Raw genomic sequence first — 13,427 nt, 5'->3', positions numbered from 1 at the left:
TCAAGTCATTGACAGGCTGGGATATAGTCCGTGCATAAACAAATGTGCTTTTGCCTTTGTGTTTTTGCCAAACATTCTCTCTGCAAGAAACAGCATAAATCTAGCACCTACATTAAACAGAAAAGCAACCCACAAGACTACTGTGTACCAGAATCCTGCTTATAAGCCTTATGACTTTGCATAATAAGTAGCCCTCAAATAAAGAACATTCATCTAAAAATTTATAATTGTTTCAGCCCTCAAATATCTGCTTCCACTTTAGATGAGTAATTGATTAGCACGACTAATTGGGTGCTTAAAAACAAAATTTCAAGATTAAGTTGTAACTCTTTTTTACCTTACAAATAGCCACACTAATTTCACTGAAAATATTATATAAGCACTCAGTGTTGTGAATAAGTGTGCCAAAATATGAATACTAGTTCCTCACTAGCATTGAAAAAATGATAATTTTTGGAAAGCAAGGCATTATATACAAAAGTTCATGGGTTTTGGAAAGCAAGGCATTATATACAAAAGTTCATGGGTAGAAAAACAGAATCTCCTCTCCTTTACCCACCAGTCAAATACCAGGACTGACAGAAAAATAACCCACAAGTCAAATACTGATACTGACAGAAAAATAACTCTGTTACTGGTTCTTGCTTCAGTAATACTTTCTGCTGCTTTTGACTGCTTCAAGCAGTCATAGCTCCAGATGTAGCTAAGAGCAACATAACCAGCAGGCACCAGAGTGATACTGCAGGACCCCTTTCCTCACCTTGATGTATTTATTGTAATACCAGTCATAACTGCCCAAATGCTCAGAGAAAAGAGAATAAAACATGCTATGACGTCAGGTAATTTATCAAGTGGAGAGGAGGAGGACAAATAAATTCCGAAAACTTGAAAGGCTTACAGCTCAGATTTTAAGTCAAGTAACTATGGGGCTAATCCAGGTAATATTGATGCTAGTGTAAAGGCCGCATTTAACTTAAGTGGTCTATAAATAAAGAGTTGAACTATTCCATCACATCATAAGTACACTCAGGTCATTGTGTCCCTGCTACTGATACATATAGTTGTCCAGTATGAAAGTTGCCTCAGATGATAGAAAAGGAGGTTTTTTTCCCACATTTTTAAGAACCTATGCCTCCTCATTCATACTTCTACTTAGCTACTCAACAATGAAGTCCCTGTTTAAACTACCTCTTTTATTTTCAGATTCTTCTAGTTATGGGTCTGCTGCCTGGACTGAGGGATGTGGGGCTTACTTATTTATTTGTGTGTGTTTGTTTATTTAAAGATACAGAATGTAACACAATTAAACGAGCTATTTCAAAGATTTTGTTCCCCGTTGTCAAATGCATACCACTGGAAATATGAAATCAGCCCAAGGAATTCATTCTGTAATCCCAGCTCTGACATCAGCTGGGTGATGAAAAGTGCTTTCCACTGGGTTTCAATTTGTTTAAATTTTGACATCTAAAAGCTCCAAGCTAAATTTGGTCTAGATTAGTCACCAGAGCATTCCTCTGTGGCATTAAAAACACAGGTAATAAGCTAGGCAAAATGAACTATTTTTTGTAAGTGACTATTTCTCTCCACTGCTATGAGCAAGAAGTCTCTCTGATGTGAGGGAGATAGCTTCAGCATGCACTTCAGGTAAGACACCTAGCTTCATGTGGCACTTTTGGAGATGAATCCTGCTCCTTGAGATGTTTATCATTCATGCTGCTGATGCAAGTAATTGCAGGGGAAATGTTGCTCTGGAAAATGGAAATTATTGCACCTAGCACTGGGACAGGCCCTCTTTGAAACAAGGTTTGATTGGTGTTATACCCTCTTGATATAGCCCAGGCTGCAGTCTCTTCTCTGCTCCATGAAATTGCAACCAAGATACAACTGGGATTCTAAAGTGTATCCTAAATCCAGGCAAAGTGCTATAGCTGGTTTACAAGTCACAGAGAAGAGAGGCCATCACCCTATTTGGCAGACAGACGAGATACGTAGCAAGAGAGCAGTGCAGGGAGTCATTAAATGTGGCCATGCCTAGTAGAGGGGTAGCTGCAGAAGCAGTCTTTGGCTCATATATCCTGACTGGTATAAAATGTCATCACCCTCACTTACACCCTTTCACATACACACCCTTTCACTCACACACACACTCAACCACAAAATCATAATAGCCAACTGCCACAAGTTTTAAATATGAAAGTGGACACACTAAACCAGTCTACCTTCTGTTGACTAGGCCTTATGCTCCTTCTCAGTATCTCCGTCTCCATTTCCATCTGTCTTCTGGTAATACTTTACTTCACAGAGGCACTGCAATGACTAGTTTATTATTGTTTATCGAATGTTTTCAAGATTAAATGCACTCTGTAAGACATACCTACTGTGACCTCTCCCAGATACGTGGTTTGGTTACACAAGATGAACCTATCTGTGGCATTGTGAAAACAAAAACTCTGTTTTTAGAAATTGCTTTTATGAAATATGATTTTTTAAAATGAAATGGTTCTAGAGTAATGTGGAATGTGTAACCTCTGCAGGTTCTCTGGTTCTTCTTAGACATGGCATATCAAAGCCATCTGTCGCTAGTTAATGTCAAGATTATAGAAGCAGAACCTCCTCTTCTGCTTGGGTCAGTGTGGGCAGCCCTTTGATGGATGTGCTCAGCCTTCATCCAGTTTGATCACCTCATGCAGTCCCTTGTTCAGATCGGCGTGTGAACAAGAATGTCCTGACTTGAGATCCTTTTTAATACAGCAGGAATCTGTAACATAAGCCATCAAAGGAAACCTTTGATCTTTTGACTATCTCTTAGTTATCTGCAGCACAATGCAAATAATAATGAAAACAAAGCTAAAGAGCATAGCAGCTACATTAAAGAATCAGGCTTGCTGCTGGCAACAAAGCTAATCACTGAGGTTTTATCCTATCATCAGACTGAAAAAGGAAAGAGGGAGAAGGGAAGAGAAAAAAGGAGAAAAAAAGCTTTGCTCAGCAGTGAGAACTTTTTACTAAACTGAAATATGCCAGGAACATTAGTTATTTTAGGCCAAAGAAATTTAGGAGAGACATAAGCTTGCAACCATTCTTCACAGTAGAATTTATCAAGCAATCCATATTCCACTATATTTCCTGCGCTTCTTTTAGAAGTGAAGTATGATGATAGGTTTGGAGAACGGTAATAGACTATTTTTTCTGTTTACTTTGCAAAGAAATATATACGAACATCATACCTTGAATATTACTCACTTTCAACTTAACTCAGTACTACCAGAATCATCATCAACTTTTCTGTGGATCTTTTTTACATTTTCTTTTCCATTCTTCTTCCCCTTAATAGGCACTTGGGATGGAAAGTATGTTGATTCAGAAAGCAAACATAATAACATTTCCAATATATAGGATCTGAAAAATATGAATCTCTTCACTGTATTTTCATTTGATTTTGTAGCATTTTCTGAGACTCATATAACTTCAAAGAAGTGTGTACAACAGTTGGAGCCTGAAGAAGTGTGCGTATGCATATGCATGTATGTATATGTATGCACATGCATTTGTGTCTGCATGTGCTTTTGTGAACATACTGAAGGATTAGTTCAAGTCCTGATGCCAAGCATGTCCATTTCTATATATTCACCCTTTTATATTCGTCTTGCAAATAATTCATTACCTTAGGTGAAATTTTGATCTGACAAAAGCCTTATCCATCTCTTATTTACTCAGAGAACAGAAATAGCCCAGAAATGCCAGTTAAGTTCCCCCTTGTGTGTGTGTTATCAACATCTCTGAGCCTTGGTTCAACTATCAACCTATCTCTGAGGCTGAAAATCTTATATAACTTCCACAGCCAGTCACAATCTTAGTCATCTCTAATAAGACTGCTCAGTCTTCTAGTTACTGCAGGCTTTAACAACAGCTAAGCCACCATGAATCTGTATAATTTTGAATTAGCCTTGGAAGGCAGTGTAAATTGGCATTGGCCTGGAAACTTTACTAAGAAAAGGGAAACTCCTAGGAATCATCTGACTTTTCACCATGTTTTCAGTGCCAAAATGGGTCACTGTTCTACTGAGGAAACCAAGTGACACAGTAGACCAAATAAATAACTTGTATTTCTTGAGCTAAATGATCCTCAGTATCTCTGTGTTGGTCCAAGAGAAAGCTTAACTCAGATATACAAATCTGTATAAAAACTTTTAATAGGTAAAGAGGCTGAAATAATTCAGAATATTGACTTCAGTGGATATCTATGATGATGCTGTCTTCCATAAAGAACCCGTTCCATAGCAAAAGATGTTGCTAACGCTGATCTAAAGTGAAGAATATTGCCTGGTTTCTCTGGAAAAACTCTTACACTTACATGTAAATCATTTATCAACCAATGATTTCAGGGAATTCAACACATTTAGAGTGAAAAGCTCAGAACAGCGTCAGTAGGTTTTGCGTTTTGTTGTTTAAAAGTCTGCAATACTCTTTCCTGTAGCTATTTGATTTTTGTGGGTTGAAGGTAAAAAAAAAAGAACAAAACAAAAACAAAGAAACAAGTCAAATTTTGACTTAAGAAAGACAAAAATTCCTTCTGGAGCATACAATCAGTTGCAAGAATTCCTGAAACAGAAAACAACAAGCAATCTAAATCTTATTCATTAAAATTTTTAAATGTGAGAGTGACATGGACAGAAATAACTGTCGCTTGGTCCAGGTGTCTTCAGCACTTGGGTTAAAGCTTTATGCTGAGCTTAGTAGTCAGCCCTTGGAGTCGGAGTTTCACATCAAGCAACAGTAATTCTTCAAACTTTCAAAAAATATTGCTAGGCTCTGAGCAAACTGCAGTATCCTTCGGTCAGAAGGGTGGGGGATCCCCTGGAGAACAAGAGTTATGGAGATGGAAGATGTAGTCAAAAGAAGTTTAAAAATCCATCTCTATCACACTCAGGAAGTAGTTCATTAGAGAGGAAGGCAAACAAATTTGTTACAAAAAGCAGTTCCAAACTTTTGATTTGTAAGACTTTTCCTGACACTCTGAAGAAGAGAAAAAGTGAGTGACACTATCTACTATTTTCTACTCTCTTTTACTAAGGAGAAATGCAGCTCAGCAAAAATAATGGGAGCTGCAGTCAGTAAGAACTCGTATTTGTTGTAATAAAACTCGTGATTGCTTCCCATTAGCATTGGAACAAACTAGCCCTTTTACCAGCAAATTATTCACAGACAAGGCCGGACTAGCACTGTGTAAGGGTTAGTAACTATTATGAAGAAAAAAAAAACAACCACAACCTGGTAGATGTCATCTCAACAAAGTGTCTCTTTTAAATTGTTTTCTTTTTTTAAAGAGACTAAGAGGGAGACTGTTTAATGCACAAACTGACAATATCTTTGTTAGATTTTTTAGATTTGAACAACAGTGTTAAAAGGGACATGAGCAAGCTCACTTTTACAGCAGGATGGACCTGGGTAAACACTGACAATTCAGCTGCTTTGACTTTTTATGGTGGCTAATCTCATAAAGGCCAGAGCAGTACAGAGGAGTCAACAACACCATCATTTTTCTTAACCAGGCTGACTTTGGAGGCCTTCAAAAGATTTAATTTTGTAACACTGTTGAATCCTTAGGTGGTATGCAAAGAGCTTCAGATAGGTTTTATTTTCATATATGCTTACCTTCTGATTTTGCTTTTCTGCCTTTTTTTAGCACTGTAGTTTTTAAGTAGCTTTTGGCAAATGAGTGATAATTTCACTTATATTTACTGTTGGTTGCATTTGAAGGGAAAAAAAATATTTTTAAAGACCTATTGGAATAACAGAGGGATTTTTCCCTTTTTTTCTTTTTTGATTAACATCTATGAATTTTCTGTTGTTCCTTGTCCCTTTCTTTTTGAGCAAACACTAGGAAATTTTATTGTTCTTGTTAAACTTTTGTTTACTCTTAGCAGCTTTTTTGCCACTTTACTTTACTTTGTCTGTGTATTTTTAGCAAATCACAATATGTGTAAAATCCCATTTTTACCGAGTTTCTTAAATTTATCTCAATTGTGTTACAGCACAAAGATATCCCCTGTCCTAGGGAACTTCCTACATGAGACTTAAACAACATACAGCCACTAGCTAACAGACTTTGAATCTTTCAAAAAAATAAAACATCAGTTGTCAGAAATAATATATAGGACTCTTTAACACAAAAAATTGCAAATCTTCAACTGACCACGTGTCCTGTAGGAGTAATTATGTCATTTTAGAAGAAAATAAAACAGCCATATTTTGTCAAATATATGACATTTCACACACCATCAGTTTTACAGATGTAAATACCTAGGGGCATACACAAACTCTATGATCACCATTGGCAAATTGCCAAGTGAGGACAGATTCATTTAGTATTAGAAGTATCAGGCACCTATCCAAGCCCATAAACTAAAATTTTAAGTCTTGAACGTTATGCCACTACATATAAGTTAAATATGATTGGAGACATTTTTATGCAGCCTAATTAGAACTGAATGGAGATTACCGCTAATATATGATGTAGCTCTTCCTAAGCCTACTTTCCTTGGCTAACATCAGTCTTAAATGAGTCGTATTCCTTTCTGCAGCTTATTGCAGCTAAAAGAAGCTAGACAGGCTACAAGCTAGAAGGTAGACAGGCTCCAGAGAGCTTTAGCTGCAACTGGATAGTTAAAACAACCCCAGTTTGTTTAGGTTACTAGAACTGTTGGTAAACCTTTGTAATCTGTAGATAGAAATGGTGAGTTCTCAATGAATATTTTCAATAGCAATGACTAATCTTCTTTGAAACTAGCTGGTGTCACCAAAGTTGTTAGCAGGCAACTTCAGCTACTGCAGTCAGCATTTATTTACAGTTTTAAAAAGCTACATGCATCTCGGTAATGCGATACAATTAAACATGAGGTTTAAACAGCATGGCAAGATGGAGACTCATTCTCACCTGTGCACTGGGTTGTATCAATCCACAGCAGTGACCAGGGAAGATCTTTGTGGACTGAATGCAGTAAAAAGACTAGCTTGAAACATGTGCTGCTTCATTTACCATCTCAGGAAAGATTGCGCAGTTTGGGCTATATAATGTTAGTTACATTAGGGAGTTAAAGATGAAAAGCAATAATGGGCTCTTGTGCTCTTGTAGTGGAAGAGATATTTATTTCCCTTTGCTGAGCTCAGAGATTATCCAGAAGGTACTTGGTATTTCATACAGCTCCAGATTTCTTACTCATTCTCAGTTACCAGTGTGCTGAGCATCATTTCACAAGGAGCTTGCAAAGGGTTGCTCTCAGTTGCAATCTCTCTCTCCTCTTTGGTCAGGGAACTGGCACAGCTGAGAAGGATTTCTTAATGTTGTGTCAAAGGTCTTCTTAGATTTAAAATCACAGAAATAAGCATGTTTTTCTTTCTGTTGTTTAATAAAAATCACATTAAAAGTTAGATTCTGCCCAAAACATCAAAATGGTCTCAACTTTCAAGTATTCAAAACAAAAATCTATTTTCCATAGTTGTTATATACTATACAGGATATTCTTGACAGTATTCCTTTCTCTGCCACTGTGTTTCTTCACAATGCAGACAACAAGCTGCACAACAAGACAGCCTCTTGTTTACAGGCAACAGGTTATGCACACCAAAGCACGGACAGCAGTAGAAATAAAATTAGGTCTCACAGACCTGTCATAATGCTATTATTAGCTGCTTGTGTGCTGTGGATAGCTGTTTCCCCACTCACCTAAACTGCAGCTGATTCACAAGCAGAAAACAATAAGAAAAATCTCCACTGAATGTTTCAAAGATCCTACAGAGAACGCTGATTGTGGGTAATTTTGTGAAGAATTGGGTATCAGTGCCTTTCATGGTAAATTAAGGCTGGGTTACTTGGCATTTGCTCTGTTTGGAGTTCAAACAAAAGATAAAGGTCTCTTTAAAAATAATACAAGGAATTTTTTTCTTTTCATGTTGTGTTTTGTTTCATCAAATTAACAGTGCTCATGTACACCTCATTCACCCTGCAGCTATGATTCATGTACATGTATGTGCATAAATGGGAGATACAGGCTTTCAGAACTGACCACAAAAATTAAAACAAGAAGGAAAATGGCAGACTTTTATTCCATCTGTATTTCACTTAATCAGCTCCTCTTATCAGAACTTCTGCTTTCAAAATCAGTGGTTCTTTTTTGTCCTTTGTAAGCTGGAGACACTCAAGCTGCTCTTTTGAGAATGTCCTGCTGGCGGGCACATACACAATACCTATCTATATGTAAGAAAAATGAAAGAAAGTGAAATTACCTACAAACATTTGTTACATATTAGCTAGGCTTAATGGAAAAGCTTTGTCTAAAGGCAGGCAAGCTTGGGGCCTTGATTTTGCTCTATTTGAGTTACTGTAAAGGAAAAAGTCAGAGGAGTCGCCCTCATGCAAAGAGTGAAGAGCCAAATCTCCTTGGCATTAATTAGTGAAGTCTCAAATTAAGTAAACCTGGGGAAGGAGGGAGGGAGAGACAGACAGACAGATGGACAGACAGACGGACGGAGACAGAGACATACAGACAGTCTGTATGTAGTGAGCAACAATTTGGTTGCTCACTACTTTCAAGGAAGAAAAAGGGGAAAAAAAGCTGGACACTGTCACAGAGGATTTGTGGAGTTAATTTACCTGTTTTGCAGGTGTATATTTTAATAAGATTTAATGAGCTGCTAAAAAGAGGAGTACTGCTTTTTTTGCCTGAGGGCAGCAAGATGAAAACAAGCAGCTTTTTAGAATCATAGAACTGGTAAGGTTAGAAGGGACCTCTGGAGATCATCTAGTCCAATCCTCAAGCATGTGGCCCATACAGGGATCAAATCCGCAACCTTGGCATTATTAGCACCATGCTCTAACCAACTGAGCTAAACCTAACCCCCAAATAATGTTAACAGGCATTTTGAAAGTTAATAGAGCTCTCATGAATCTTTGTTGGCAGCACCTGTAAGAAGCAGTTGGGAATTCCACTGTGATAAATGGCAAGACAGGGGCAGAACAAAATAATAAAGTCTTATTATGCAAGATATGTACGTCCTTCCTCTAGCAAAAACATTTTACGGACTCGGTAAAAGCCTTGTCTGTATTGAAAGGTAAAAGATGAGCTCTTGAAGGAAATCTGAGACTAGCCAAAGGTTTGTAATATTTTGCATGCRGACCTTTCTTTTAGAATACCATTTTTTTAAAATTTTGTAACAAAATCCCAAATCTCAAGAGTGATAGCTGAAGGAATGTGTACTTAACTACTGCCCCCACTAACAGCACTGGGAAATGGACACTGCTCTCTGCCAAGGGCTAGAATGTGGCCTCTTATTTGCAATTCAAAACTCACATAAAGGTAGCAACTGCTTTGATTTCATATGTTCCTTCTCAGTCTGGTTTTGCAGTGTGCTGAGGCAAAGGCTCTGCTTTTCTGGTTTGGCCAAGCTACTTAAAGGGCAACATCCAAAGGCACTCAGGCCCAATGCTATCTTCTCCTGGAAAAGTACTGAATCTCAGCAAGTCTTTTGATACTGTCCCACAAGTTGTTCTCATTAGCATGGCAAGGGAAATGTGACCTGGAGACACCTACTATAGAGTGACTAGAAATCTAGGTGAAAAACAGGTGTATTTGTAGGGGGATTACCAGATATTCACTTTGAAAATGATAGCTRTCTAAAGAAAGCTTCAAAGAGGTCTTGTACTATGCAAGATTCACATTAATGATCTTAGTGATGGAGGAGGAAAGCACGCTTCTCAAATTTTCAGATGACTGCAAGTATGTTGAGGGATAGAAGGAGAATTCAAATTGACCTTAACAAATTAGAGAAATAAACTGAAAAAAACGGGTGTGATTCAACAAGAACAAATGCCAGAAACTACACTTAGACAGCAGTAATCAACTGCAGGCATGAAGAACAGAAATTAATTAGAAAGCAAAAAGAAGGAAAGGATTAGAGATCTTCTGGGCAAACTTGATGCTCACAAATCCATGGGCCCGGATGGGATGCAACCACGAGTATTGTGGGAGCTGGCGGATGTTGTTGCCAGGCCACACTCTATCATCTTTGAAAGGTCATGGAGAACTGGAGTGGTGCCTGAAGACTGGAAGAAAGCCAATGTCACTTGCGTCTTCAAAAAGGGCAACAAGGAGGACCCAGGCAGCTACAGGCCAGTCAGCCTCACCTCCATCCCTGGAAAGGTGACGGAACAGCTCCTCCTGGATGTCATCTCCAAGCGCATGGAGGAAAAGAATCATAGAATCAGTAAGGTTGGAAGGGACCTCTGGAGATCATCTAGTCCAACCTCCCTGCTCAAGAAGGGTCACCTAGAGCATGTTAGACAGGATTGCATCCAGGCGGGCCTTGAATATCTCCAGAGAAGCAGACTCCACAACCTCTCTGGGCAACCTCCTCCAGTGCTCTGTCAGTCTCACAGTGAAGAAAGTGAACAGGAGTAGTCAGCATGGATTCACCAAGGGAAAATCATACTTACCAATCTGATAGCCTTCTATGATGGAACGACTGGCTGAGTAGATGAGGGAAGAGCCATGGATGTTGTCTACCTTGACTTCAGCAAGTCTTTCAGCACTGTCTCTCATAACACTCTCGTAGGCAAGCTCAGGAAGTGTGGGTTAGATGAGTGGACAGTGAGGTGGATTGAGAAGTAGCTGAATGGTAGAGCTCAGAGGGTTGTCATCAGTGGTGCGGAGTCTAGTTGGAGGCTTGTGGCTAGTGCAGTTCCCCAGGGCTCAGTACTGGGTCCCATCCTGTTCAACTTATCTATCAATGACCTGGATGGAGGGACAGAGTGCCTCCTCAGCAAGTTTGCTGAAGATACCAAACTAGAAAGAGTGGCTGATACACCCTATGCACCAGTACAGGATAGGGGCTGACCTGCTGGAAAGCAGNGGAGTGGCTGACACACCTGAGGGCTGTGCTGCCATTCAGAGAGACCTGCACAGCCTGGAGAGCTGTGCAGAGAGGAACCTTCTGAGGTTCAACAAGGGCAAGTGCAGGGTCCTGCACCTAGGGAAAAATAACCCTATGCACCAGTACAAGCTGGGGGGMTGACCTGCTGGAAAGCAGTACTGCAGAGAAGGATCTGGGAGTGCTGGTGGATGACAAGTTGACCATGAGCCAGCAATGTGCCCTTGTGGTCAGGAAGGCCAATGGTATCCTGGGGTGCATTAGGAAGAGTGCTGCCAGCAGGTCGAGGGAGGTGATCCTGTTGCTCTACTCAGCCCTGTGAGGCCTCATCTCGAGTACTGCATCCAGTTCTGGGCTCCCCAGTACAAGAGAGACATGGAGCTACTGGAGCGAGTCCAGCGTAGGGCTACGAAGATGATCAGAGGAGTGAAGCATCTGCCCTCTGAGGAACGGCTGCGAGAGCTGGGCCTGTTTAGCCTGGGGAAGGGAAGACTGAGGGGGGGGATCTTATCAATGAGTATAAGTATCTGAAGGGAGGGAGTCAAGTGGACGGGGCTAAACTCTTTTCAGTAGTGCCATGTGACAAGACAAGAGGCCATGGGCACAAACTGAAACACAGGAAGTTCTGCCTGAATATGTGGAGGGATTTCTCCACTGTGAGAGTGACAGAGCACTGGAGGAGGTTGCCCAGAGAGGCTGTGGAGTCTCCTTCTCTGGAGATACTCAAAATCCGTCTGGATGCAATCCTGTCTAATGTGCTCAGGGAGGTTGGACTAGATGATCTCCAGAGGTCCCTCCCAACTTTACCAGTTCTATGATTCTGCAGAGAAAGCTTGCTAGTGGTATACCAGATCTGACTGAAAAGAAAGTTAGCAATGTTGCAAACTCCAGCCTTGAATGCATAAACAGTTCTTCCACTCTGAATCTTCCAGCACTCATAAATCCTTATACCAGGATCTTGTGTTGTTGTGGGTACTGTCATTTGGGACATTGGAGAAAGCAGAGGACAGCAGAGGGAATGATCAAAGATCTTAGAGAAATCGCCTACAAGCAGATTGAATCATCTGTGATTATTTAGTTTGAAAAAGGGAAGATTGAAGGAGCAACATGATGCCATAAGTACGTAAAAGACAGCTAAAAGGAGAAAGAAGATTCTCCGTTCTCCATTTTCATGCTACAAAAGATAAAACAGGAGCAAGCAGATAATATACCGCTTTCTAGTGATAAAAAAAAATGAAGCCTTGGATTAGATCACCTGAAGAAGTTGTAGAGATCTTTAAGATCAACTTGATAAACATGTATCAGGAAGACCATGGGTGCAGCCAGTCCTGCCACAGGTATGGCATGAACGGGGTGACTGTCCAGCTTTGCAGCTGTGCTGTGCCATGTGTTTCAGCTCATTGCCAACAACCAGAGAGGCTGTTGCAGAGCACAGCATGGCTCCAGCACTCACCTAGGCCTGGAAAGGCTGATAGGGGCTTTACTTTGCAGGGGAAAATGCATCCTCAAGCAGGCTGTGGCTTCTGAAAACTGCCAGGAAATGGTCTAGAGTCAACCTAAAATGATAGTAACATAATAAGAGCCAGAAAGTAAAAGAATTCAAACAGCATTGTCTGTAGAGTGAGGTGCCAGATCCAGTTATTGTGCAGAATTTTGATCTGTCTTTCCATCTGCCTTATCTTCATTTTCTTTCAATTTTCTCCATCTCGTCCCTTAAGAGAAATTAATTTTTAAAGTTTTTTGTGAACAAAGAAAGATCAGTGGTGGCTGGTTTTCATAACATGTTTCTTTCTGGTAAGTCTTTGTCTGCACATCACAAATTCCAGTAGATAAGAAACTGAATAAATATTTCATGAAAAAAGGAGCTAATTAGTTGGATTGATATAAGTTGTTCTATGACCCATGAAAATATATTAGTTGTAATGCCTTTCTTGACAAACCCTGTGCAAACTCATTCAGACATGCTGTCAAACTGTGAAAGGGAAATGTGAAAAGGAAGGAGAGGCACTCAAGGTAGCATCAAAGGAAAATTCAGAAGGAAGATTTTATGTCTTAAAGCTATCCAGAACATCTAACTCCATCCTCTGCAAAATAGATGACAGCATCATAGCCAGAGTGTGAGTGAATGTTATGAAACTGGAGTGATGTGATTTGTTCAGTAGAGTAAAAATGAGGGTAAGGCTTAAGGCGTGGTTTTCAAATGGTGCACTTAAGGTCACAGACCGACTGGCTCCAGTCAGATTATTGCCCTTATTTCTGCAGACAAGCCTCTTAATAGTATAATCCTCCTTTAGAAACTGCACAGAGGAAACACAGTCCATCTCCAGGCTGATGTATAAGGTTCAGCTACCCTCTCACCACTGTAGAGGAGTCAGCACTTTGGTCTTGGAATACAGTTCTTTATTGAGGTCATAGAAATGAGAGCTTTTCCATAATCGAAGGTGAAGAATGGAAATGTGTTTTTAGGAAAAAAAAAAAAAAAGAAGAGGGGTGTATAAAGG

The sequence above is a fragment of the Rhea americana genome, unplaced genomic scaffold, assembly GCF_003343005.1.
Source record: "Rhea americana isolate MKP2758 unplaced genomic scaffold, rheAme1 scaffold_455, whole genome shotgun sequence".
Taxonomy (NCBI): domain Eukaryota; kingdom Metazoa; phylum Chordata; class Aves; order Rheiformes; family Rheidae; genus Rhea; species Rhea americana.
Note: the sequence above shows the minus strand (reverse complement) of the source record.